This window comes from Argentina silus, assembly GCF_951799395.1.
Source record: "Argentina silus genome assembly, chromosome: Y".
Taxonomy (NCBI): Eukaryota; Metazoa; Chordata; class Actinopteri; order Argentiniformes; family Argentinidae; genus Argentina; species Argentina silus.
This window is the reverse complement of record NC_139654.1, coordinates 27,072,333-27,099,795: the sequence shown is the minus strand read 5'-3', so window position 1 is coordinate 27,099,795 and position 27,463 is coordinate 27,072,333.

The following is a 27,463-nucleotide window of genomic DNA, read 5'->3' as shown; positions in this document are numbered from 1 at the left end:
GTAGTATTAGTAGTACTAGTAGTAGTAGCAATAGTAGTAGTAGTCATAGTACGATAGTAGTAGTACCAGTAGTAGTAGTTGTATTATTACTACCGTAGTAGTAGTTGTTGTAGTACTTGTAGTATAGTTGTAGTAGTCGTCGTACTAGTCGTAGTAGTAGTACTAGAAGTAGTAGTAGTACTACTAGTAGTATAGTAGTAGTAGTAGTAGTAGTAGTTGTATTATTACTACAGTAGTAGTAGTTGTAGTATAGTTGTAGTAGTAGTCGTACTAGTAGTAGTAGTACTATTAGTAGTAGTCCTGGAAGTAGTAGTAGTACTAGTACTAGTAGTAGTAGTAGTAATAGTACGATAGCAGAAGTACTAGTAGTAGTATAGTAGAAGTACTAGTAGTAGTATAGTAGTAGTAGTAATAGTAGTAATATTATAGTTGTAGTAGTAATAGTACGATAGTAGTAGTAGTAGTAGTAGTAATAGTAGTAATAGTATAGTTGTAGTAGTAATAGTACGATAGTAGTAGTACTAGTAGTACTAGAAGTAGTAGTAGTAGTACTAGTAGTAGTGGTAGTAGTACTAGTAGTAGTAGTAGTACTACTCGTAGAGTATAGTAGTAGTAGTAGTAGTAGTAGTAGTATAGTAGTAGTAGTAATAGTACGATAGTAGTAGTACTAGTAGTAGTATAGTAGTTGTAGTACTATGAGAAGTAGTAGTAGTAGTAGTACTAGTAGTACTAGTAGTTGTGGTAGTAGTACTAGTAGTAGTAGTAGTAGTACTCGTAGAGTATAGTAGTAGTAGTAGTAGTATAGTTGTAGTAGTAATAGTACAATAGTAGTAGTAGTATTAGTAGTAGTATAGTTGCAGTAGTAATAGTACGATAGTAGTAGTACTAGTAGTAGTATAGTTGTAGTAGTAGTCATACTAGTAGTAGTACTAGTAGTAGTAGTAGTACAATAGTAGTAGGATAGTCAAAGTAGTCATAGTAGTAGTTTTATTATTACTACAGTAGTAGTAGTTGTTGTAGTAGTTGTAGTATAGTATACTAGTAGTCGTACTAGTAGTAGTCGTTCTATTAGTAGTAGTACAAGGAGAAGAAAAAGTACTAGTCGTAGTAGTAGTAGTAGTTGTAGTGGCAATAGTAGTAGTACTAGTATTAGTAGTAGTTGTTGTAGTATAGTTGTAGTAATAGTAGTACCAGTCATCGTAATAGTAATACTAGTACTAGTAGTATAGTAGTCGTACTATTAGTAGTAGTAGTAGCACGATAGTAGTAGTACTAGTAGTAGTATAGTAGTAATAGTAGTAGCACGAGTAGTAGTAGTAGTAGTACTAGTACTATTAGTAGTAGTAGTATTAGCAGTAATAGTACGATAGTAGAAGTACTAGTAGTAGTATAGTAGTAGTAGTAGTAGTAGTAGGAGTATAGTTGTAGTTGTAATAGTACGATAGTAGTAGTACAGTAGTAAAAGTACTACTAGTAGTAGTAGTAGTACAATAGTAGTAGTAGTATCAGTAGTAGTAGTAGTACGATAGTAGTAGTCGTAATAGTACGATAGTAGTAGTAGAAGTAGTAGTATAGTAGTAGCAGTACTAGTAGTGGTAGTAGTAGTAGTAGTAGTACGATAGGAGTAGTACTAGTAGTAGTATAGTAGTACTAGTAGTAGTGCTATTAGTAGTAGTACTTGCAGTAGTAGTAGTAGTAGTACTAGTTGTAGTAGTAGTATGAGTAGTTGTTGTAGTATTAGTATCATAGTTGTAGTAGTAGTAGTATCCTTACTACAGTAGTAGTAGTAGTAGTAGTTGTAGTAGTAGTTGTACTAGTAGTAGTACTAGAAGTAGTAGTAGTACTAGTTGTAGTAGTGGTAGTAGTAGTAGTAGTAGTAGTAGTAGTAGTAGTACGATAGTAGTAGTACTAGTAGCAGTATAGAAGTAGTTGTAGTATTATTACTACAGTAGTAGTAGTTGTAGTATAGTTGTAGTAGTCGTAGTACTAGCAGTAGTAGTAGTAATAGTAGTTTGTATAGTAGTAGTAGTAGTAGTAGTTGTATTATTAATACAGTAGTAGTAGTAGTAGTATAGTGGTAGTATTAGTACTAGTAGTAGTTGTATTATTACTACAGTAGTAGTAGTTATAGTATAGTTATAGTAATAGTCGTACTATTAATAGTAGTACTATTAGTAGTAGTCCTGGGAGTAGTAGTAGTACTAGTAGTAGTAGTAGTTGTTGTAGTAGTAATAGTAGTAGTAGTAGTAGTAGTTGTAGTAGTAGTAGTAGTAGTTCTCGTAGAGTATAGTAGTAGTAGTAGTAGTAGTATAGTTGTAGTAGTAATAGTACGATAGTAGTAGTATAGTTCGATAGTAGTATAGTAGTACAATAGTAGTAGTATAGTCAAAGTAGTCATAGTAGTAGTTGTATTATTACTACAGTAGTAGTAGTTGTTGTAGTAGTTGTAGTATAGTTGTACTAGTAGTCGTTCTATTAGTAGTAGTACAAGGAGAAGAAAAAGTACTAGTAGTAGTAGTAGTTGTAGTGGCAATAGTAGTAGTACTAGTAGTAGTAGTACTAGTATTAGTAGTAGTTGTTGTAGTATAGTTGTAGTAATAGTAGTACCAGTCATCGTAATAGTAATACTACTACTAGTAGTATAGTAGTCGTACTATTAGTAGTAGTAGTAGTAGTACGATAGTAGTAGTAATAGTAGTAGTATAGTAGTCATAGTAGTAGTAGTAGTAGTACTAGTAGTAGTATAGTAGTAATAGTAGTAGTAGTCGTAGTACTAGGAGTAGTAGTAGTAGTAGTAGTAGTACTAGTAGGAGTAGTGTTTATTGTAGTAGTAGTAATAGTAGTCGTAGTAGTAGCAGTATAGTAGTAGTACTAGTCGTCGTTGTAGCAGTAGTAGTAATAGTAGTAGTACTAGTAGTGGTAGTTGTCGTAGTACTTGTAGTAGTACTAGTAGTGGTAGTAGTAGTTTTATTAGTAGTAGTACTTGCAGTAGTAGTAGTACTAGTAGTAGTACTAGTTGTAGTAGTAGTACGAGTAGTAATTGTAGTATTAGTATCGTAGTTGTAGTAGTAGTAGTATTATTACTACAGTAGTAGTTGTAGTAGTAGTTGTACTAGTAGTAGTACTAAAAGTTGTAGTTGTACTAGTAGTAGTAGTAGTAATAGTAGTAGTAGTACGATAGTAGTAGTACTAGTAGTAGTATAGAAGTAGTAGTAGTATTATTACTACAGTAGAAGTAGTTGTAGTTGTAGTATAGTTGTAGTAGTCGTAGTACTAGCAGTAGTAGTAGTAGTATTAGTAGTAGTAGTTGTATTATTACTACAGTAGTAGTAGTTATAGTATAGTTGTAGTAGTAGTCGTACTAGTAATAGTCATACTATTAGTAATAGTCCTGGGAGTAGTAGTAGTACCAGTAGTAGTAGTAGTAGTTGTTTTAGTAGTAATAGTAGTAGTATTAGTAGTAGTTGTAGTAGTAGTAAAAGTACGATAGTAGAAGTACTAGTAGTAGTATAGTAGTAGCAGTAGTCGTATAGTTGTAGTAGTAATAGTACGATAGTAGTAGTACTATAGTTGTAGTAGTAGTACGACAGTATTAGTACTAGTAGTAGTGTAGTAGTAATTGTAGTAGTAGTAGTAGTAGTAGTTGTAGTATTAGTTGTATTATTAATATAGTAGTAAAAGTAGTAGTAGTAATATAGTAGTAGTATTAGAAGTAGTAGTAGTTTTATTATTACTACAGTAGTAGTAGTTGTATTATAGTTGTAGTAGTAGTCGTACTAGTCGTAGTACTAGAAGTAGTAGTAGTACTAGTAGTGGTAGTAGTAATAGTAGTAGTATAGAAGTGGTAGTAGTAGTAGTAGTAGTAGAAGTAGTAGTAGTAGTACGATAGTAGTAGTACAAGTAGTAGTATAGAAGTAGTAGTAGTTGTATTATTACTACAGTAGTAGTAGTTGTAGTAGTCGTTGTAGTATAGTTGTAGTAGTTGTAGTACTAGCAGTAGTAGTAGTAATACTAGTAGTATAGTTGTAGTAGTAGTATTAGTAGTTGTATTATTAATACAGTAGTAGTAGTAGTAGTAGTAGTATTAGTATAGTAATAGTATTAGTAGTATTAGTAGTTGTATTATTACTACAGTAGTAATAGTTGTAGTAGTAGTCGTACTAGTAGTAGTAGTACTATTAGTAGTAGTCCTGGAAGTAGTAGTAGCACTAGTAGTAGCAGTAGTAGTAGTACTAGTACTATTAGTAGTAATAGTAGTAGCAGTAATAGTACGATAGTAGAAGTACTAGAAGTAGTATAGTAGTAGTAGTAGTAGTCGTAGTAGTAGTAGTAGGAGTATAGTTGTAGTAGTAATAGTACGATAGTAGTAGTACAGTAATAAAAGTACTACTAGTAGTAGTATTAGTACAATAGTAGTAGTAGTAGTAGTACGATAGTAGTAGTCGTAATAGTACAATAGTAGTAGTACAAGTAGTAGTATAGTAGTAGCAGTACTAGTAGTGGTAGTAGTAGTAGTACGATAGGAGTAGTACTTGTAGTAGTATAGTAGTACTAGTAGTGGTAGTAGTACTACTATTAGTAGTAGTACTATTAGTAGTAGTAGTAGTAGTACTAGTAGTAGTACTAGTTGTAGTAGTAGTACGAGTAGTTGTTGTAGTATTAGTATCGTAGTTGTAGTAGTAGTAGTATCGTTACTACAGTAGTAGTAGTAGTAGTTGTACTAGTAGTAGTACTAGAAGTAGTATTAGTACTAGTTGTAGTAGTAGTAGTTGTAATAGTAGTAGTAGTAGTAGTACGATAGTAGTAGTAATAGTACGATAGTAGTAGTACAGTAGTAAAAGTACTACTAGTAGTAGTAGTACGATAGTAGTAGTCGTAATAGTACGATAGTAGTAGTACAAGTAGTAGTATAGTAGTAGCAGTACTAGTAGTGGTAGTAGTAGTAGTACGATAGGAGTAGTACTAGTAGTAGTATAGTAGTACTAGTAGTGGTAGTAGTACTACTATTAGTAGTAGTACTATTAGTAGTAGTAGTAGTAGTACTAGTAGTAGTACTAGTTGTAGTAGTAGTACGAGTAGTTGTTGTCGTATTAGTATCGTAGTTGTAGTAGTAGTAGTATCGTTACTACAGTAGTAGTAGTAGTAGTTGTACTAGTAGTAGTACTAGAAGTAGTATTAGTACTAGTTGTAGTAGTAGTAGTTGTAGTAATAGTAGTAGTAGTAGTAGTACGATAGTAATAGTACTAGTAGCAGTATAGAAGTAGTAGTAGTATTATTACTACAGTAGTAGTAGTAGTATAGTTGTAGTATTCGTAGTACTAGCAGTAGTAGTAGTAATAGTAGTTTGTATAGTAGTAGTAGTAGTTGTATTATTAATACAGTAGTAGTAGTAGTAGTAGTATAAGTAGTAGTTGTATTATTACTACAGTAGTAGTAGTTATAGTATAGTTGTAGTAACAGTCATACTAGTAATAGTAGTACTATTAGTAGTAGTCGTTGTAGTAGTAATAGTAGTAGTACAAGTAGTAGTTGTAGTAGTAGTAATACTAGTAGTAGTAGTAGTAATAGTACGATAGTAGAAGTACTAGCAGTAGTATAGTAGTAGTAGTAGTCGTAGTAGTAGTAGTAGAAGTAGGAGTATAGTTGTAGTAGTAATAGCACGATAGTCGTAGTACTAGTAGTAGTACTATAGTATTAGTACTAGTAGTAGTATAGTAGTAGTAGTAGTAGTAGTTCTATTATTAATATAGTAGTAGTAGTGGTAGTAGTATAGTAGTAGTATTAGAGGTAGTAGCAGTTGTATTATTAATATAGTAGTAGTAGTGGTAGTAGTATAGTAGTAGTATTAGAGGTAGTAGCAGTTGTATTATTACTACAGTAGTAGTAGTTGTAGCATAGTTGTAGTAGTAGTCGTACTAGTAGTAGTACTAGAAGTAGTAGTAGTACTAGTAGTAGTAGTAGTACTAGTAGTAGTATAGAAGTAGTAGTAGTAGTTGTATTATTACTACAGTATTAGTAGTTGTAGTATAGTTGTATTAGTAGTCGTACTAGTAGTAGTACTAGAAGTAGTAGTAGTATTAGTAGTAGTAATAGTAGTAGTAGTAGTTGTAGTAATAGTAGTCGTATAGAAGTAGTAGTAGTTGTAGTAGTATTAGTAGTAGTAGTACGATAGTATTATAGTAGTAGTATAGTAGTAGTATTAGTAGTTGTATTATTACTACAGTAGTAGTAGTAGTTGTAGTCTCGTAGTAGTAGTAGTCGTACTAGTAGTAGTAATACTATTAGTACTAGTCCTGGAAGTAGTAGTAGTACTAGTAGTAGTATTAGTAGTAGTTGTAGTAGTAATAGTAGTAGTACTAGTAGTAGTAGTAGTAGTAATAGTACGATAGTAGAAGTACTAGTAGTAGTATAGTAGTAGTAGTAGTCGTAGTAGTAGTAGTAGGAGTATAGTTGTAGTGGTAATAGTATGATAGTAGTAGTACTACTAGTAGTACAATAGTAAAAGTACTACTAGTAGTAGTAGTAGTACAATAGTAGTAGTAGTAGTAGTAGTACGGTGGTAGTAGTCGTAATAGTACGATAGTAATAGTACGATAGTAGTAGTACTAGTAGTAGTATAGTAGTAGCACGATAGTAGTAGTAGTATAGTAGTACTAGTAGTAGTACTAGTTGTAGTAGTAGTACGAGTAGTTGTAGTATTAGTATCGTAGTTGTAGTAGTAGTAGTATTATTACTACAGTAGTAGTAGTTGTAGTAGTAGTAGTACTAGAAGTAGTAGTAGTACTAGTAGTAGTAGTACGATAGTAGTAGTTGTATAGTAGTACTAGTAGTGGTAGTAGTAGTACTATTAGTAGTAGTACTTGCAGTAGTAGTAGTAGTAGTACTAGTAGTAGAACTAGTCGTAGTAGTAGTATGAGTAGTAGTTGTAGTATTAGTATTGTAGTTGTAGTAGTAGTAGTATTATTACTACAGTAGTAGTAGTACTAGTAGCATTATAGAAGTAGTAGTAGTAGTTGTAGTAGTAGTTGTAGTATAGTTGTAGTAGTCGTAATACTAGCAGTAGTAGTAGTAATAGTAGTTTGTATAGTAGTAGTAGTAGTCGTAGTAGTAGTAGTAGTTGTATTATTACTACAGTAGTAGTAGTTATAGTATAGTTGTAGTAATAGTCGTAATAGTAGTACTATTAGTAGTAGTCCTAGGAGTAGTAGTAGTAGTTGTAGGAGTAATAGTAGTAGTACTAGAAGTAGTTGTAGTAGTAGTAGTACTTGTAGTAGTAGTAATAGTACGATAGTAGAAGTACTAGTAGTAGTATAGTAGTAGTAGTAGTAGAAGTAGGAGTATAGTTGTAGTAGTAATAGTACGATAGTAGTAGTACTAGTAGTAGTACAGTAGTAAAAGTACTACTAGTAGTAGTAGTAGTACTATAGTATTAGTACTAGTAGTAGTATAGTAGTAATTGTAGTAGTAGTAGTAGTAGTAGTAGTTCTATTATTAATATAGTAGTAGTAGTAGTAGTAGTAGTAATAGTAGTAGTATTAGAAGTAGTAGTCGTTGTATTATTGTTGTATTAGTAGTCGTACTAGTAGTAGTACTAGAAGTAGTAGTAATAATAGTAGTAGTAGTAGTAGTAGTAGTAGTACGATAGTAGTAGTACTAGTGGTAGTATAGAAGTAGTAGTAGTAGTAGTAGTAGTAGTAGTTGTATTATTACTACAGTAGTAGTAGTTGTAGTAGTAGTAGTAGTTGTACTTGTAGAAGTAGTAGTAGTACGATAGTAGTAGTCGTAAAAGTACGATAGTAGAAGTACTAGTAGTAGTAGTAGTAGTACTTGTAGTAGTAGTAATAGTATGATAGTAGTAGTACTAGTCGTAGTATAGCACTAGCAGTAGTAATAGTAGTACTAGTTGAAGTAGTACTTTTTGTAGCAGTATCTTAGTCGTATAGTATTAGTCGTATAGTAGTAGTAGTAGAATTGTAGTGTTTCTAGTAGTAGTATAGTAGTAGTAGTAGTAGTAGTAGTAGTCATAGTAGTAGTAGTAGTTGTAGTATTACTATAGTAGTAGTAGTAGTAGTACTAGTAGTAGTCGTAGTAGTAGCAGTAATAGTAGTAGTACTAGTAGTAGTACGATAGCAGTAGTGGTAGTAGTAGTACTATTAGTAGTTGTACTATTAGTAGTATCAGTAGTAGTACGAGTAGTAGAAGTAGTAGTATTAGTAGTGTAGTAGTAGTTGTAGTATTAGTATCGTAGTAGTAGTAGTTGTATTATTACTACAGTAGTAGTAGTTGTAGTAGTCGTAGTAGCAGTAGTTGTATTATTACTACAGTAGATTCAAGATTCAAGATTCAAAGTGTTTATTATCATATGCACAGTCGAAAACATGTTTCACTGTACAACGAAATTCTTGCTTTGCTGTCCGCAGAATGCCAACCAATGTAAAATATACAATACTAAAGAATATACAATATATACTAAACAAATGTACAAGACAGCAAAATTTAAGGCATAAAATAAAATAGCAGCAATAATAATAATAAAACAGTGCAAATGTAGCAGTGCAATTATGCAAACTGGAAAGTTCAGTTATTGAGGTAGTACGGTTATATTAATCTCCTATGGGTTGTTTAGGAGTCTGATGGCAGTGGGAAAGGAGTTCTTCAGTCGGGTGGTCCTGCATTTAACACTTCTGTACCTCCGGCCTGAGGGTAGAAGTGTGAACAGTCCGAGCTGGGGGTGGGTGGGGTCCTTGAGGATGGAGGCGGCTCTCCTGTGGACTCTGCGGTGGTAGATGCTCTGCAGAGAGGGCAGTGGAGTCCTGGTGATTTTCTCAGCAGTCTTCACCACTCTCTGCAGGCGTCTGCGGTCCATAGCAGTAGTGCTGCCATACCACACAGTGATACAGCTAGTTAGGATGCTCTCAACAATGCAGCTGTAGAAGTTGCTGAGGATCTTGGGCGACATGCCAAACTTCCTCAGCCTCCTCAGAAAGTACAGCCGCTGTTGGGCCTTCTTAACCAGCTGAGTGGTGTTAAGTGTCCAGGTGAGGTCCTCGCTGATGTGGACGCCCAGGTATTTGAAACTGCTCACCCTCTCTACTTCAAGTTCCCGGATGTACAGTGGCCGATGAGGTCCCCTCTTCTTCCTCATGTCCACTATCATCTCCTTCGTCTTGTCCGTATTGAGGGTGAGGTTGTTGTCCTCGCACCATGTTACCAGACTGGCCACCTAGTAGTAGTTGTAGTAGTAGTATAGTTGTAGTAATAGTAGTACTCTTCGTAGTAATAGTAGTACTTGTACTAGTAGTATAGTAGTCGTACTATTAGTAGTAGTATTAGTAATAGTAGTAGTACTAGTAGTAGTAGTAGTAGTAGTACTAGTAATATTAGTCGTAATAGTACGATAGTAGTCGTCCTAGTAGTAGTATAGTAGTAGTAGTACTAGTAGTAGTAGGTATATTAGTAGTAGTACCTAGTAGTACGATAGTAGTAGAAGTAATAATATGGTAGTAGTAGTACTAGTAGTAGTAGTAGTTGTAGTAGTAGTAGTTCTAGTATTACTATAGTCGTAGTAGGAGTAGTCGTAGTAGTAGTAGTAATAGTAGTAGTACTAGTAGTACCAGTAGTAGTAGTAGTAGTACTAGTAGTAGTAGTGTTAGTAGTAATAGTAGTACTAGTAGTTGTAGTAGTAGTACAAGTAGTAGTAGTAGTAGTATAGTAGTAGTTGTAGTATTAGTATCGTAGTAGTAGTTGTAGTAGTAGTAGTACTAGTCCAATTGTAGTAGTATAGTAGAAGTAGTCATAGTAGTAGTTGTATTATTACTATAGTAGTAGTAGTTGTTGTAGTAGTCGTACTACTAGTAGTAGTAGAAGTACTAGTAGTAGTAGTAGTAGTACGATAGTAGTAGTACTCGTAGTAGTATAATTGTAATAGTAGTAGTAGTAGTAGTAGTAGTAGTAGTAGTAGTTGTAATAGTACTAGTCGTCGTAATAGTAGTCCTAGTTCTAGTAGTATAGTAGTCGTATTATTATTATTATTAGTAGTAGTAGTACGATAGTAGTAGTCATTAATGGTACGATAGTAGTAGTACTAGTAGTAGTAGTAGTAATACTAGTAGTAGTAGTAGTACGATAGTAGTAGTACTCGTAGTAGTATAATTGTAATAGTAGTAGTAGTAGTAGTTGTAGTAGTATAGTTGTAGTAATAGTAGTACTAGTCGTCGTAATAGTAGTACTAGTTCGAGTAGTATAGTAGTCGTACTATTAGTAGTAGTAGTAGTACTAGTACGATAGTAGTAGTCGTAATAGTACGATAGTAGTAGTACTAGTAGTACTATAGTAGTAGCAGTACTAGTAGTAGTAATACTAGTAGTAGTAGTACGATAGTAGTAGTACTCGTAGTAGTATAATTGTAATAGTAGTAGTAGTAGTTGTAGTAGTAGTAGTAATAGTACGATAGTAGTAGTATAGTAGTAGTAGTAGTAGTAGTAGTAGTTGTAGTAGTAGTACTAGGAGTAGTAGAAGTAGTAGTAGTACTAGGAGTAGTAGTAGTAGTAGTAGTAGTAGTGGTACTAGTAGGAGTAGTGCTTATAGTCATAGTAGTAATAGTAGTAGTAGTACTAGTCGTAGCAGTAGTAGTAATAGTAGTAGTAGTAGTACTAGTAATAGTAGTAGTAGTTGTAGTAATAGTAGTACTAGTCGTCGTAATACTAGTACTAGTAGTATAGTAGTCGTACTATTAGTAATAGTAGTACTAGTAGTAGTAGTACGATAGTAGTAGTTGTAATAGTACGATAGTAGTAGTACTAGTCGTACTATAGTAGTAGCAGTACTAGGAGTAGTAGTAGTAGTAGTAGTAATACTAATAGTAGTACGATAGTAGTAGTACTAGTAGTAGTATAATTGTAATAGTAGTAGTAGTAGTAGTAGTTGTAGTACGATAGTAGTAGTAGTAGTAATCGTACGATAGTAGTAGTAGTAGTAGTAGTAGTAGTTGTAGTAGTAGTAGTAGTGGTACTAGTAGGAGTAGTGCTTATAGTAGTAGTAGTAATAGTAGTAGTGGTAGTACTAGTCGTAGCAGTAGTAGTAATAGTAGTGGTAGTAGTAGTAGTACTAGTAGTGGTAGTAGTAGTACTATTAGTAGTAGTACTTGCAGTAGTAGTAATAGTTCTAGTAGTAGCAGTGTTAGTAGTAGTAGTAGTACTAGTACTATGAGTAGTTGTAGTACGAGTAGTAGTAGTAGTCCTGGGAGTAGTAGTAGTTGTAGTAGTAATAGTAGTAGTAGTAGTAGTAGTACTAGTAGTAGTATAGTAGTAGTAGTAGTAGTAGTAGTAATAGTGTGATAGTAGTAGTATAGTAGTAGTAGTAGTAGTAGTGTCGTAGAATTTAAGTAATAATACTTTGAAATAAATTACCGTTAACCAGAGCTGTTGATTCATTCAAAGACTTTATTCATGCAGAATATGTGGCCGTTCAGGTTTGCAAAGTTGACCCTGTTTTTACCTCAGTCACCTGTCTTTATAGATTTCACACAGGTTAACGCCTTCTATTCAACGCATTTCTGTTTCCTGTCTACATACACCAATAACATTCAAGATCTATATTTCGTCATCAAGGTGTGCGCCGCCCATTGGGCTGCCGCCAATTCGTCTGGTCATGCCTTGCTGACACCCAGGCTGTTTTCAAAAGCCTTTTGTCCTGGCTGTTTACAACTTTGTTTATTACTTAATTACCCTATCTTTAATTTTTCTATCCTGTTTCCTCCCGCTTTGATCCTTTGTTTTCTTCACCTCTAGCCAACCCCTCAATCTGACCTTACCCCTCTTTACTGCCTTCTCCAAATGTTCTAGGACCATCTGTTTTCCTGTGATCTCTTCGCTAGGTGTGAGATTACTAACCCTTATATTGTCTTTAAATTTACCATAGTAGTAGTAGTAGTAGTACTAGAAGTAATAGTAGTAATTGGAGTAGTAGTAGTATAGTTGTAGTAGTAATAGTACGATAGTAGTAGTACTAGTAGGAGTATAGTTGTAGTAGTCGTAGTACTAGTCGTAGTAGTAGTAATAGTAGTAGTACTCAAAGTAGTAGTAGTACTAGTAGTAGTAGTAGTAGTAGTACTCGTAGTAGTAGTAGTACTAGTAGTAGTAGTTGTTGTATTATTACTACAGTAGTCGTAGTAGAGTAGTAGTAGTAGTAGTAGTAGTAGTAGTACTCGTAGTAGTAGCAGTACGATAGTAGTAGTACTAGTAGTAGTAGTAGTAGTTGTATTATTACTACAGTAGTACTACAGTACTATAGTTGTAGTAGTGGTAGTACTATTAGTAGTAGTAGTAGTAGTACGATAGTAGTAGTACTAGTCATAGTATAGTAGTAGTACTAGGAGTACTAGTAGTAGTAGTAGTAGTAGTAGTAGTAGTATTGTTGTAGGAGTAACAGTAGTTGTACTAGTAGTGTAATCGTCGTACTATTATTATTAGTAGTAGTAGTAATAGTAGTAGTAGTAGTACTAGTAGTAGTAGTAGTACTAGTAGTACTAATAGTAGTGTGTTTGTGTGTGTGTGTGTACATTGTACTGTAGACCTAATAGGACTCTGAGGCCTCAGAGATGAATGAATCAAACTACAGTACTGTAACTGAATGGACACAAGATTTGCTGTCATGACTTTGATACGTGATGAAGTGGTAAGAGAAAAGTTATAGTCAGGTAGTTTTCTCTTCATTTATTAAGTGTGGCCTCATTATTAAGCATGTTGTAATAACCCCACTCAAACCCCTACTAGTTGTAGTAGTAGTTGTAGTAGTCGTAGTACTAGTAGTAGTAATAGTAGTAGTACTAGAAGTAGTAGTAGTAGTTGTAGTAGTTGTATTATTAATACAGTAGTAGTAGTTGTAGTAGTATAGTAGTAGTAGTAGTAGTTGTATTATTACTACAGTAGTAGTAGTTGTAGTATAGTTGTAGTAGTAGGGTAGTGGAATTTAACCCTTGTGTGGTCTTCGGGTCAAATTGACCCGTTTTAAATCTTTACTTGAAGAAAAAATATACAAGGAAACATTTTTTCAACCTGAAACTCCATGGCCTTGGCTTATTTACTGTGAAGAACATGTCAAAGAAAAAAAAATCATTGAGTGCACATGCTACACCCCCCCTACACATTTATGTCCTTCACAAGGTCTTCGGGTCAATTTGACCCGCATATACACAGAGACACACAGACTCACAGAAACATGCACACACACACTCACTCACACACATACAAACACACACACACACACAGAATCTGCACAATGTTGTTACAAAACATTCTGGGAAGCCAGAGGGAGGAGACCCTGAGAGACACCAGGGGACACGGGTGGTACTGGATATGTCACAGGGCCTCAGTGGCCACAACATCACTTGGGATAATTTTTTCACATCGTACAGCCCGGGACAGGAACTTCTCAAAAGAAAGCTGACAATGGGTGGAACAGTCAGAAAAAATAAGACAGAGCTCCCACCTCAGCTTCTAACTGTAACGAACAGGCCAGTCCATTCCTCCCACTTTGTGTTTACGGCCAACATGGCCCTGGTATCCTACATACCCAAAAAGGGCAAAAATGTGATGCTTATGAGCACTGGTGACACCGCACATACAGAGGAGACAACATGTGCCCAGGAACCCAGCTTCTCTAGCCATAGTGAGGAGGGTGGAGGAGGCTCCTGCTGTCCCACCTGCACGACCCACACAACCACAACCTCCAGTGCCTGAAGTAAGTGTCCTGTTGTTGTTGTTGTTTATGTGTGCATGTATCTGTGTGTGTGTGTGTGTGTGTATGTTTCTGAGTATCTCTGTATGTATGTGGGTCAAATTGAAATTGACTATTAGAAGATGTTGTGGGAAAAAAATCCTGAACTAATAAAGTATTTTCATTATTCTAGATTGCAGCTGGTGGCAACAAGAGGAAGCACAGCGAGGTGTGTGAACCCTCAAAGGACTCAAAGACACAAACCACATGCAGAAACTGCTAAAAGTACATCTGTAGTACACATACTCTCAAATTGTATGTATCCAATATTATTTCAGAATTGTTTGAAAGATGTATTTTTCAGTGTACTGTATTTCATTGACAGTGAATAAAGCAGTGTACATTTCGTTCATGTTTTGTGTTTCTATTTATTGTAAATCATCTCAAATTATTTTTGAGACATTTTTGAGAGATGTATTTCATATCCAGTGACTAAATCGATCTAAGTTTGGTTCTTGTGTTTCTATTGTCGTTCATCACCTGTATTTGCTTTTCACAGCTTTGATTATAATAAGATAAAGATGAAAATCAAATGAGAATATCTCCTCAAAAATAATAAACATCAATGAAAACATTGTTTCATTTCAACTTTTCAGAGATAAGCATTCCACCCAAGTCCTTATTATAGCAGATTTTTTACATAAATTATAACTTTATCACAAAAACGAATTACACTTCCACTGTGAAATATGATCTAGCAGAGATTAATTGCAAATATTAATCATACATGTTATCTATATTGTTTGGAATTGAGATAAAGACAATATATGTTAAAGAGTTTTGAATGGAAATTTGTATTTTTGTATTGCTTTTAAAGCCCCAATAATGTCCCGGGTCAATTTGACCCGAAGACTTCCAAAGGGTCCAAAAAGTGAAGACAATACGAGGGTTAAGTCATGGTATTTTGAAATAACATACCGTTAACCAGAGCTGTTGATTCATTCAGAGACTTTATTCACAGAGAACGAAGCCGGGTCAGGTTTGCAAAGTTGAACCCCTTTCACTTCCGTTACCTGTCCTTTTATAAACATCACACAGGTCAACGCCCTTCATTCAAATTCCTGTCTACTTACACCAATGATATTTAAGAACTACATTTTGTCATCCCGGGGCTACGCCCCCTTTGACTTGGCGTCTGTCAGTCTACTTGAGAGATCAATTGACCTAGGCTATTTTCTAAAGCCTTTTGTCCTGGCTGTTTACAACTGTGTTTATTACCCCTCCATCCTGTCCCTAGATCACTCGATCCTGTTTATACAGCTGTGTACCATTTTACTTCAAAGCATTCACACTCTCTAGTCAACCCCACTTATCTGATCTCACCCCTCTGAGATGTTCCAGGACCCTCTGGTGTCCTTGTGACCTTTTCCCCTAGGTGGGGATTACCAAGGCTAGTATTTGTCTTTAAATTTACTATAGTAGTAGTACTATTATTAGTAGTACTGGGAGTAGTTGTAGTAGTAGTAATAGTACGATAGTAGTAGTACTAGTAGTAGTAGTAGTAGTAGTAATAGTACGATAATAGTAGTACTAGTAGTAGTATAGTAGTAGTAAAGTTGTAGTAGTAATAGTACGATAGTAGTAGTACTAGTAGTAGTAGTACTAGTACTAGTTGTATTATTACTACAGTTGTAGTAGTAGTAGTATAGTAGTTGTAGTATAATTGTAGTAGTAGTAGTAGTAATAGTAGTAGTATTAGAAGTAGTCGTAGTACTAGTTGTAGTAGTAGTAGTACTAGTAGTAAAATAGTAGTAGTAGTAGTAGTAGTTGTATTATTACTACAGTAGTAGTAGTTGTAGTATAGTTGTAGTAGTAGTAGTACTAGTAGTAGTAGTACTATTAGTAGTAGTACTTGGAGTAGTAGTAGTAGTAGTAGTAGTAGTACGATAGTAGTAGTACTAGGAGTACTAGTAGGAGTACTTTTACCAGGCCAAGCTGACAGGGAAACCGCCTTAAAGTCAGAGGCGAACATTTCGATGATTGCTGAGACCTCACGTTCCACAAGCAGGGGGCTCAGGCTGGTCTGGCTTGGCAGACGGATTGACGGCTCAGACCTATTGGTGAAGACACACAACTGCCCCCCTCCGCCCCTCGCAACATTGTGGCACTATGACGTCATACAACGTACCGTTACAAAAGTTTCTGCTCATGTTGCTTACCGTTAGTCATTAACGGTTGGTCACAACTCTGATCAGTTGATTAACGATCCGTAATTCCCCGACACACCGACGAATTACCGAACTGCCAATCAACGGAAATACGAATAGCAAGAAAATAAGGAACAGCGTGCAGGATAATCAAATAGACAGGCTAGCTATCTTTTGGACCGGGGATTTCTGCCCAATTGGGCCTATAGTTAGGGTAGGGTTTGTTAGCGTGTGGTGTACGTGAACTTGTATATTGTACGCTATTGTAGTGGAATACATTTCATTGTATGCCTGTATATTAATTCAGATATTTTGAAATGGACCTCCGATTGAATTGCTCCTCACTGTACAATTATCATACTATGTGTTAATCTCTGAAATTAATCCGTGTTGCAAAATGCTTCAAGCATTAATGTGTATGTCAGCACTAATTACAGAGCGACTATTGGCCGTGCTAAAAGCATCCTTCCTCGTATATCCAGGCCTATACTGTAACAACAGCTGTGCAGTAAGCAGGTGTCCTATTTGGTTGAGGTGTGAATCAACAAATTGAATTTGGATTTTGTTTGATCCTCCTTGATCAAGATGTTGGCATCGCACATAATCAAGGCCTACATCCGATAATCTGATTTTATTTGAACTTGAAGTTTATGATTAACAGGTATTATTATGAATACATGGGCCCGAATATACGGTATGTATGAACATGTACAGACAACGAAAATGCATGCTGCTTAGGCTGAGTGTTGGTGATTTTGGTATCCAACTTGAAGACAAATACACGAATTCTGTGAAATATTATCGTTATCATTATTATTAGGTTTCCTATTGTTAGCATTAATAGTATTATTATTAGTAGTAATATTAGTGTTAGCATTAGCATTAGTTCACACAAGTTGAATGGTCCCGTGGTCACCATGGCACCGGCCGTATTGTGACGTTGTCGTTATTTTGTGACACCTGTCACTACGTCAGTAGGCCTACAGTTCAAAAGCCGTCACTGCTTTGTCAAACGTGTATTACGCTAAACTAAAACGACTCAATGGCGTTTCTATATTTGCTTTGACAATAGCGAACAGAAAAGAGGTAACCATTTCGTGAATGTGTTATTGTGTTTATGTGACTGGATCTTATCATGTGAGATCTGATCCGTGTGTTTTCTTGAAGGCTCAGAGGAAGAGAAGTGGCAAGCAGACCATGGTTGAGAAGGCCACCAACACAGGTTAGAGATTCTCTTTAGAATGTTACAATGCTTCTCTGGTGAGGAGATTGTGTTGTTCTATTCAGACAGTTTAAAATCCACATTTTACATTATTAATTCAGATGATGTACAGTTGGATGGAAGACGTTTATTAGAAATGCTGCATACCAATTTGGTCAGTATTGATACAAGATATATTCTATCATAGAGAGGCCATATATACTGTATTTCGACAACACTTTTATTTTCTATTTGAAACATATACTGTAAATCATAGATGTGTAGTTTTTAGATACAACTGTATGTACTTCTCCTTGTATTTGCCAGCAGCTCCCTCCCCTCCACCTGGGCCCCGGTCTCCTGACAGATTTGAGAACCGAGCTGCAGTGATCGAGCTCCTGGAGGAGAAGGCACATCAGAGTGCCGAAGAAGAGGTCTACCCCATCCTGATCAATTTCCTGAGGAGTCTGACTGATAAGTATGTTTAATGTCTCTCTGTAATGGAGTGATCTCTCATTTGAGGGACTGGGACTGAGGGGCTGGTGGAGGTAGAAATCGGACGACGGGCTCATTGTAACACATGGAATGGAATGAGGAATGGTATCAAACACACATTACAATGAGCTCATCCTCCGATTTCTACCTCCAACAGCCTCCCCGACTGTGCTGTATGTTGTCTGTAGCCGAGGCCATAGAGCACACCAAACAAATAATCAGGTGTTTAAATATCTTTGTCGTTTTGAAAAATGACCATTGTCACCTGCACAGGAATGCCATGCGGCCACCATTGAAGAAATGTGCTTCTCGAATCTATCATTAACGACTGTTTCCACACGCTTTTTTCATTGCATTGCCATATACAGTGGGGGAAATAATTATTTGATCCCCTGTTGATTTTGTTAGTTTGCCCGATTACAAAGAAATGAACGGTCTATAATTTTTATGGTACTTTTATTTTAACAAATAGAGACAGAATATCAACAAATAAGTCCAGAAAAAACACATTATATAAAGTTATAAATTGATTTGCATTTGATCGAAGGAAATAAGTATTTGATCCCCTACAAACCAGCAAGAATTCTGTCTCATACAGACCGGTTATATGCCCATGAGGCACACAGATTACTCCTGTCACTTTAAGAAAGTACTCCTAATCTCTGCTTGTTATGGGTATAAAAGACACCTGTCAATAGAATCAATCTCTTCCATTCCAACCTCTCCACCACCATGGGCAAGACCAAAGAACATTCAAAGGACATCAGGGTAAGAGTTGTAGACCTGCACAAGGCTGGAATGGGCTACAAGACCATCAGCAAGAAGCTTGGTGAGAAGGAGACAACTGTTGGTGCAATTATTAGAAAATGGAAGAAATACAAAATAACCATCAATCGCCCTCGGCCTGGAGCTCCATGCAAGATCTCGCCTCGTGGGGTAAGGATGATCATGAGAAGGGTGAGGGATCAGCCCAGAACTACACGGGAGGAGCTTGGTAATGATCTCAAGGCAGCTGGGACCACAGTCACCAAGAAAACCATTGGTAACACACTACACCGTAACGGATTGAAATCCTGCAGTGCCCGCAAGGTCCCCCTGCTCAAGAAGGCACATGTACAGGCCCATCTGAAGTTTGCCAATGAACACTTAAATGATTCAGAGAAGGCTTGGGAGAAGGTGATGTGGTCAGATGAGACCAAAATTGAACTCTTAACGCATAAATTCGACTCTTCGTGTTTGGAGAGAGAGAAATGCTGAATGCTACAATCCCAAGAACACCATCCCCACCGTCAAACACGGAGGTGGAAACATTATACTTTGGGGTTGTTTCTCTGCTAAGGGTACAGGACAACTTCACTGCATTGAGGGGCCAATGGACGGGGCCATGTACCGTAAGATCTTGGACGAGAACCTCCTTCCCTCAGCCAGAGCACTGAGGATGGGTCGTGGATGGGTCTTCCAGCATGAGAATGACCCAAAACATACGGCCAAGGCAACAAAGGAGTGGCTCAAGAAGAAGCACACTAAGGTCATGGAGTGGCCTAGCTAGTCTCCAGACCTTAATCCTATCGAAAATTTGTGGAGGGAGCTGAAGCTTCGAGTTGCCAAGCAAAAGCCTTGAAACCTTCAGGATTTGGAGAGGATCTGTAAAGAGGAGTGGACCAAAATCCCTCCTGAGATGTGTGCAAACCTGGTGACCAACTACAAGAAACGTCTGACTTCTGTACTTGCCAACAAGGGTTTCTCCACCAAGTACTAAGTCATGTTTTGCTTGGGGATCAAATACTTATTTCCTTCGATCAAATGCAAATTAATTTATAACTTTATATAATATGTTTTTCTGGACTTTTTTTTTAAATATTCTGTGTCTATTTGTTAAAATAAAAGTACCATAAAAATTATAGACCGCTCATTTCTTTGTAATCGGGCAAACTAACAAAATCAGCAGGGGATCGAATAATTATTTCCCCCACTGTAATCAACTGGTCATTGATCCGTCACGAATAACGACAATACGTCGAAAATTAAAGAAATGTAACCATGAATTATGTCATTACTGTCTAAGCATCGAAAAGCTGTATGCGCAAAGGCGTCTTACGTCACAGTGGCTTGCCTGAAAAAACAAAGGAATAGGAGAAACATGTGCCTACAGGGGCGTCGAAGCGGCGGCTCCCCCTGAGGGAGCAAAGTTGTTACATTGACAAAGACAAGCTCCACGCTCATGGGCAATTTTTATGGGGCAAGTGTGCTGCGAGTATCTTAGCAGTTGTCGTGAATGGATAAAATGCAATGTTTCAAACAGATCTGATGAATTCACCTACTTTGAAAAAGTGTGCGTCAGGGAGTCCTTTTGACACGAAGCGAAAATCTACAGTCAAGCGTCCTTCAGCAGACAGCCTTGTGTTCTTTCTAGTCATGAGAATGTTGTCAAAACGGCAGAAGAAATGGTCACAAACGAAATATTGTTTCTACACTTAAAATGAACAAAGAAAAAATGAGCTAGCCTGATATAACTCATGGTCATGACGATGCAAATGTTAAGAGATTTCGAACTGGTCTGTTGCACACGTTGGGACTCATTTTATTTTTCTACGAGAATCATTGTCTGTAGCCGAGGCCATAGAGCACACCAAACAAATAATCAGGTGTTTAAATATCTTTGTTGTTTTGAAAAATGACCATTGTCACCTGCACAGGAATGCCATGCGGCCACCATTGAAGAAATGTGCTTCTCGAATCTATCATTAACGACTGTTTCCATACGCTTTTTTCATTGCATTGCCATATTATCAATTGGTCATTGATGCGTCACGAATAACGACAATGCGTCGACAATGCGTGTTTCTGTTAGTCTGCATGCAATTCATTAATACAAGTGGCAAGGCATTTACACAATTAAGCTTTGCGCTGGCATATATCTTTTCCCAATGACCTTTTTTATCATGTCTACATAGTCCATAACCAAATTTATAATTTAAATGTTTTTAATTAATTAATCTATAAGTTTAAATGCATTTTCTACCATTGCCTGTACATAGGGTGCCCAATACCCTTGGATTTTTATCTTTCTCACAACTCCCCCCCTTGCGCAATGGTCAAAACCATGCGCACCAGTGATCAAAATCCCCAGTAGCACCGTAGGTGCCACTATAGTACCCTCATATGATCTCCACATTCCTGTTGTTCAACCAATATTGCTACTTCCTGTGGTATATATTATTTTTATGAATTCCTTATCCGCACAATGTTTCATCAATGGGTTACTTGTTTCTTTCCAATTACTTTTTAATGCGGTTCTCATCATAGGTCCCAAAACTCTTGCTCTATACCCTTTATTTAACCATTAATGACCCATGATGAGCAGCATTAGCTCTATTATACCATTTTTGTCTCAAATTCTGATTCATCTATTTGCATAGCTGCTCCCTGCTTTTTCCCCCTATAATATATTGTGACATTAATGGGACAATCAGATTTTTGGTTTGCTCAAATCGTGGTCTCCTTGCATCTGCCAATTGGGTTTCAATACATTTTCTCCATTTTAACCAATTTTGCTCTATTTCATAATTTATTTCCCCTAACCAGTAAACATTTGCGCTAGCAGTTATTGGTATTTCTTATTGCCATATTATCTACTTATACATCTTCCGGGGAACACCATATTTTCATCCCCAGCATGCATAATGCATCCCTCCCCAAGAGATTCACCGGTGACTGGTCAGGTCAGTATGGGCAGGGTCGTGGCTCTGTCTCCTATCTCCTATTTGAACCTGCAGCATTGGTTCTTGATCAGCTTCTGTGGTTAATACTGGAAGCTGACCCTCTCTTTTTGGATTCTCTGGGCATCCCTAGTAACCATAATTTAGTCCCCTATTTGGATTGGCTGGTCCTTGTGGAGGCCCCTGCTGCTGCTGACCATAGCCCTGTCTACTATTCTCCCTCGGTTTCCATGGACTAGGGCAATCCCTGGTGTTTGACATCTCCAGCACACGTCAGATGGACCTTGTGGGCTTGTTCTTTGGGACCTTCCTTGGGGTCTCTGTCTGTCCTTCCGTGGCTGAAACTGCTGGGGCTGCTGGTTATACACCTGAACTACAAGTACGGTGGGTTGCTCTTGTCCCTGAGGTCTCAGCACTGGAAGTGGTTCTGGTGTGGCTCTGTATGGAACTGGTTTCTTGGTTTCGGCGCCCATTACGCCTTGTGCCTTCTTTTTGTTTCGTTCTGTGAGTTCCCCCAGCTGGAGCTGTGTTAACCTTCTCTGATCCTCCTTTTCTTGCTCCTTTAGCCTTGACTCATCCTTGTGTGTTTTGGACGTGAGTCCCACCACATCCTCTAACCTGCTTTTCACCGGAGGGGACATGGCATCTATCACTGCGGTTCTGAACAGTGTTGTCATCAGTGGGTCTCCCTCTGGGTCTGCTTCAGTCTCTAGTTTCCACTTCTTTAGTTGCTGGTGCAGGTATGTGGCAGGATTCTCAGTCGCTCCCAGTGGGTCTCCCTTCAGGGTCTTAATATCCATCCTTTGTGGATATTCTTCTCTCAGGGTTGTCCACCTCTCATTTCTGGTCTGGTCAAATGACATTCCATCGGCTCTGGTATTGTCCTTTGCTCCTTCCAGTCCACAGCTTATGAGAACGTCTTCCATCTTTGCCACCCCCAGTACCTTGGCCAACAGGGCTATGAGGTCTCCCACCGCCTGCAGTCTCTTCCTCAAGGCTTCTAATCCCTTTACCTGCTCCATCATGTATGTTAAGTAATCCGCTAACTATTCCCTGCACATCCTGCATACCCCAGGGCACATAGTGTCCTTGATTTCCTTTTATCAGGATGGGGCAATGATATCTATCTGGGTGACCTATCTTTCCCCTATCCCTCAACTCTCGTTCAGTAGTCCTGGATCTTTCCTCATGTCTTCTCCTAATATTTTCTTTCCAGTCACTAATTATTTCATCTATTGTTTGTACTTGGTCTATCTCCCTCTGGCTTATCCCAGACCTCCTCTCCTCCTGTTCCTCGTCACCGGACCTCGGGTCATCTCCTGGGTCATCTCCGGGTCCCCAGGTGGTTGCTCCCTCATCTCTGGGTGTGCTGTATAGCTGTCTCTCTGTTCGGTGTGCGATTGGTTCCTTCCCTTTTCCTCTCTCTCTTACTCCGGCTTCCAATGGTTTAGTCCTCTTCTCTTGCCTTGACTCTGACCTCCACACACCTTCTTCTAATCCTGCATAACAATCAAGCTCTATGGGGCTTCTAGATCCCCTTCTCACTTCACTTCCCTTCTCTTCTTTTAACATTGCTTCTCCTTCTGTTTTGAACAATTTCAACATATCTATTTCTCTCTTTCTTGAATTTACTCGAGTTTTGGGGTTTCTTATCAGTGTTCCCATTTCCTTACCCACTGCAACATCATATGTCCCTTCCTTTGGCCACTTAGTATAATTCTTACTGGTTAGTTTTTCCCATTTTTCTGACATCTCTTTTATTTGGTTATTTAAAAGAGGGTTTTTATTCTCTAATACTTCTACTGGAGTTACCATGGTAATCCCTTTCTCCATTTTTCCTTTTATCTTTCCTTTTGCAGTAATTATTTTTAGGGTTATTGTAAAATGTCTTAATCTTCACTCTCTTCTGTAATTTGTCAAAAGAGAACAATGTTGTATTATTGGTTATCTAGGATATCACTGTAAAATTAAAGAAATATGTTAGGCAACCACTTTGGAATCCACTTGAGATATCCTAATCACAATTGGTGTCTTACACCCTGGGAATCAAATATAGATATAACCCACAACTTGTGTACTTGCCTGTATGTATGTGTGCTTGAGAGTATATTTGTATGTATAACAATGTATGAATGTGTATGTGTCTATATTGGTATAATTATGTGTATGTGTCTGTGTGTAATGTATTGTATGAGAGCAGTATGTGATGTGTGTGTGAGTATATAAGATGTGTGTGTCTATGTGTGTGAATGTGTGGTGTGTGTGACCCTAGAAGGTGAATTAAATCAGTGTGAGCTTAGACATGAATCTCTTCAACCAAGAATCACTTTCACTCAGCATATACTTATATAATAAAATATTCTTATTCTATCTTATTTATTTATTTCATTATTTATTCATTCATTCATTCATCTTAAACCTAACTGCTTTGGAGTCTATTGTTAAAAAACGCAGTCAACCCACTCAGTTGGTTCCCTCCCCCTTTTACAACAATACTGCCCAACTCGAATGACGTTTCAAGATGGCGGTTTTCCCGTTTTTTTCTGTAAACGTCTCTCCCCAAAAGGGTTGTCGCTATTCTTACTCTTGATTATTTGGCTTTTACAAGAAGTATCTTACGTTTCCTTTAAGAGGCACCGATGGCTTTCTTCCAATTCCGTATACACAGATATACTATATATCATACTATATTCTCCTTATTCTGTACTCTGGGAGGCCTAAAAAGTTCACACATTGACCCGTTCTCTAAAAATGTATACTCTCTATTCCTCTATACCTAATTTCTATAATATATCTAATTAATTAAACTTTTGTCTTCTCTCTTATGTTATATACTAACTGTAGTCCTCAATTCCCGACCAACAGTGTTTATACAGAATATCTCTCTCTCAACACAAGCCAGCACAACGAAATATCACTCTCTCCACACAACTCAGCGCTTTTCACAAACACTCACAACACAGCAATTTTTACAAATATTATCACCACACGACACAGCGTTCTTACACTAAAACTACACAACGTCCGCTACGTCACAATACTAATACACACCGCAATATTTCCCTTAAACTACACCACAACGATATTTCAGTGTTATCCATGCAATAATCTGCCCGTTCAGACCTGTAATATTTATTTAACCCTCGTATTGTCTTCACTTTTTGGACCCTTTGGAAGTCTTCGGGTCAAATTGACCCGGGACATTATTGGGGCTTTAAAAGCAATACAAAAATAGAAATTTCCATTAAAAACTCTTTAACATATATTGTCTTTATCTCAATTCCAAACAATATAGATAACATGTATGATTAATATTTGCAATTAATCTCTGCTAGATCATATTTAACAGTGGAAGTGTAATTAGTTTTTTGTGATAAAGTTATAATTGATGTAAAAAATCTGCTATAATAAGGACTTGGGTGGAATAAATCATGCTTATCTCTGAAAAGTTGAAATGAAACAATGTTTTCATTGATGTTTTTTTATTTTTGAAGAGATATTCTCAATTGATTTTCATCTTTATCTTATTATAATCAAAGCTGTGAAAAGAAAATACAGGTGATGAATGACAATAGAAACACGAGAACCAAACTTAGATCGATTTAGTCACTGGATATGAAATACATTTCTCAAAAATGTCTCAAAAATAATTTGAGATGACTTACAATAAATAGAAACACAAAACATGAACGAAATGTACACTGCTTTATTCACTGTCAATGAAATACAGTACACGTCTGAAAAATACATCTCTCAAACAATTCTGAAATAATATTGGATACATGTGAATTAGAAAAATGGTGTGTGTGCATGGGCATGCCTGTCTACACAACACATGATGCACAGAATTTCAGAGTATGTGTACCACAGATGTACTTTTTGTAGTTTCTGCATGTGGATTGCGTCTTTGAGTCCTTTGAGGGTTCACACACCTCGCAGCGCTTCCTCTTGTTGCCACCAATCTAGAATAATGAAAATACTTTATTAGTTCAGGATTTTTTTCCCACCACATCTCCTTATATTCAATTTCAATTTGACCCACATACACACAGAGACACTCAGAAACATGCACACACACACACACACATATAAACAACAACAACAGGACACTTACTTCAGGCGCTGGAGGTTGTGGTTGTGTGGGTCGTGCAGGTGGGACAGCAGGAGCCTCCTCCACCCTCCTCACTATGGCTAGAGAAGCTGGGTTCCTGGGCACATGTTGTCTCCTCTGTATGTGCGGTGTCACCAGTGCCTTCCCTAGCTCCTCTAGAAAAATGCGTCTTCTTTGGAGCTTCTTTTGGTTCCAGTCTGAGTTTATTTCCATCCAGATTGCAAAAGCGTTGTAGGCTGAGACATCTAGTATGTTGAAGAATATCACAAGTGGCCACCGTAAAGTTCTTCTTTGGCAGCTGTCGCAGGAGAGCAGCTTGTCCAAGTTGTCTACCCCTCCTTTGGTACCGTTATAATCCAGTATGATGTCTGGCTTACGATCCTCCCGGCCACTGATCCTTCCATCCCTGTGTAGGGTGCTCATAAGCATCACATTTGTGCCCTTTTTGGGTATGTAGGATACCAGGGCCGTGTTGGCCGTAAACACAAAGTGGGAGGAATGGACTGGCCTGTTCTTTACAGTTAGAAGCTGAGGTGGGAGCTCTGTCTTGTTTTTTCTGACTGTTCCAACCATTGTCAGCTTTCTTTTGAAAAGTTCCTGTCCCAGGCTGTACGATGATGATGTTGTGGCCACTGAGGCCCTGTGACATGTCCAGCACCACCCGTGTCCCCTGGTTTCTCTCAGGGTCTCCTCCCTCTGGCTTCCCTGTATAAATTTGCATGTTCTATGCATAAGATGAAACAGCATCACAAGCGGTCCAGATTTTGATTCCATACCTTGCTGGTTTGGAGGGAATATACTGCCTGAAGGGGCAACGGCCTCTAAACCCCACAAGCCGTTCGTCCACAGTTACATTGGGCCCAGGGTTGTAAAGAAGTGGAAGCCGGTCCACCCACTTGTCCCACACAGTGCGGATTGCTGCCAACTTGTCCCTCCGCCGTCTAGCAGGTCTTGATTCCCGGTCATCAAACCTGATGACCCTTGAGAATATATGGAAGGTCTTCAAAGACATTGTGGCTCCAAAAATCGCTCTCCCTGTCTCAGTATCCCACAGACTTTCAGTCGACTCCCCTCTTGACCTATAGACACCTGCAAGGATGAGGATCCCAAAGTAGGCATGTAAATGTGTATTGTCCATCTCTTTCCACTGCTCCCTGAAAACGCGTCTCCCCTCAAGGTTGGTCATATCCAGAATTATTTTCTGAATTGAGTCAGGAATCAGCAGCTCAAAGGATGACTTGATATCATGAACATGAGTCACTGCCATTCGTGTGGGCCCTGGTACCATCCTTATTATGTTAGCAGTTGAGCGGGGGGGCTCTCTCATTGGTGATGAAGACCATTCAATCTGGCCATTCTTGGACATATAGTATGTGTGCTGTGGGGCTCCACCAGCGGCTGGCTGTGGGGCTCCACCAGTGGCTGGCTGTGGGGCTCTTCCTCTGGCTGGCTGAGGGGTTCTTCCTCCGGCTGGCTGAGGGGCTCCACCAGCGGCTGGCTGTGGGGCTCTTCTTCCGGCTGGCTGTGGGGCTCTTCCTCTGGCTGGCTGAGGGGCTCTTCCTCTGGCTGGCTGTGGGGCTCCACCAGCGGCTGGCTGTGGGGCTCTTCCTTCGGCTGGCTGTGGGGCTCCTTCTGGTGCATGCTCATCTTCAAATTCACTGTCATACTCAGAATTGATTTCTACATTATCCTCATATTCTGAAACATCCCCCTCTTCCACTTCACTATGTGTCTCACTCTCTTCCAATATTAGCTCCAAGGCCCTCTGAGCAGCGAATCTTTTGCTCATATTGCTGGTGGAGGATTGTAGTTGAAGTGACCTATACACTGTGATGAAGAGTTATTTATCTGTTTTGTCCCTCCCCCGATGTGCAGGTGTGAGGGGTACAGTGCGAGAAATGTTAAATGTTTAGAATGTATTGTAACATCATTGTGCAGGTTCCCACACTACAGACGGTAAAGAGAGCGGGAAAGTAGAAGTAGACGGCTTCTCGGTGCTTGCATTATAAAAATG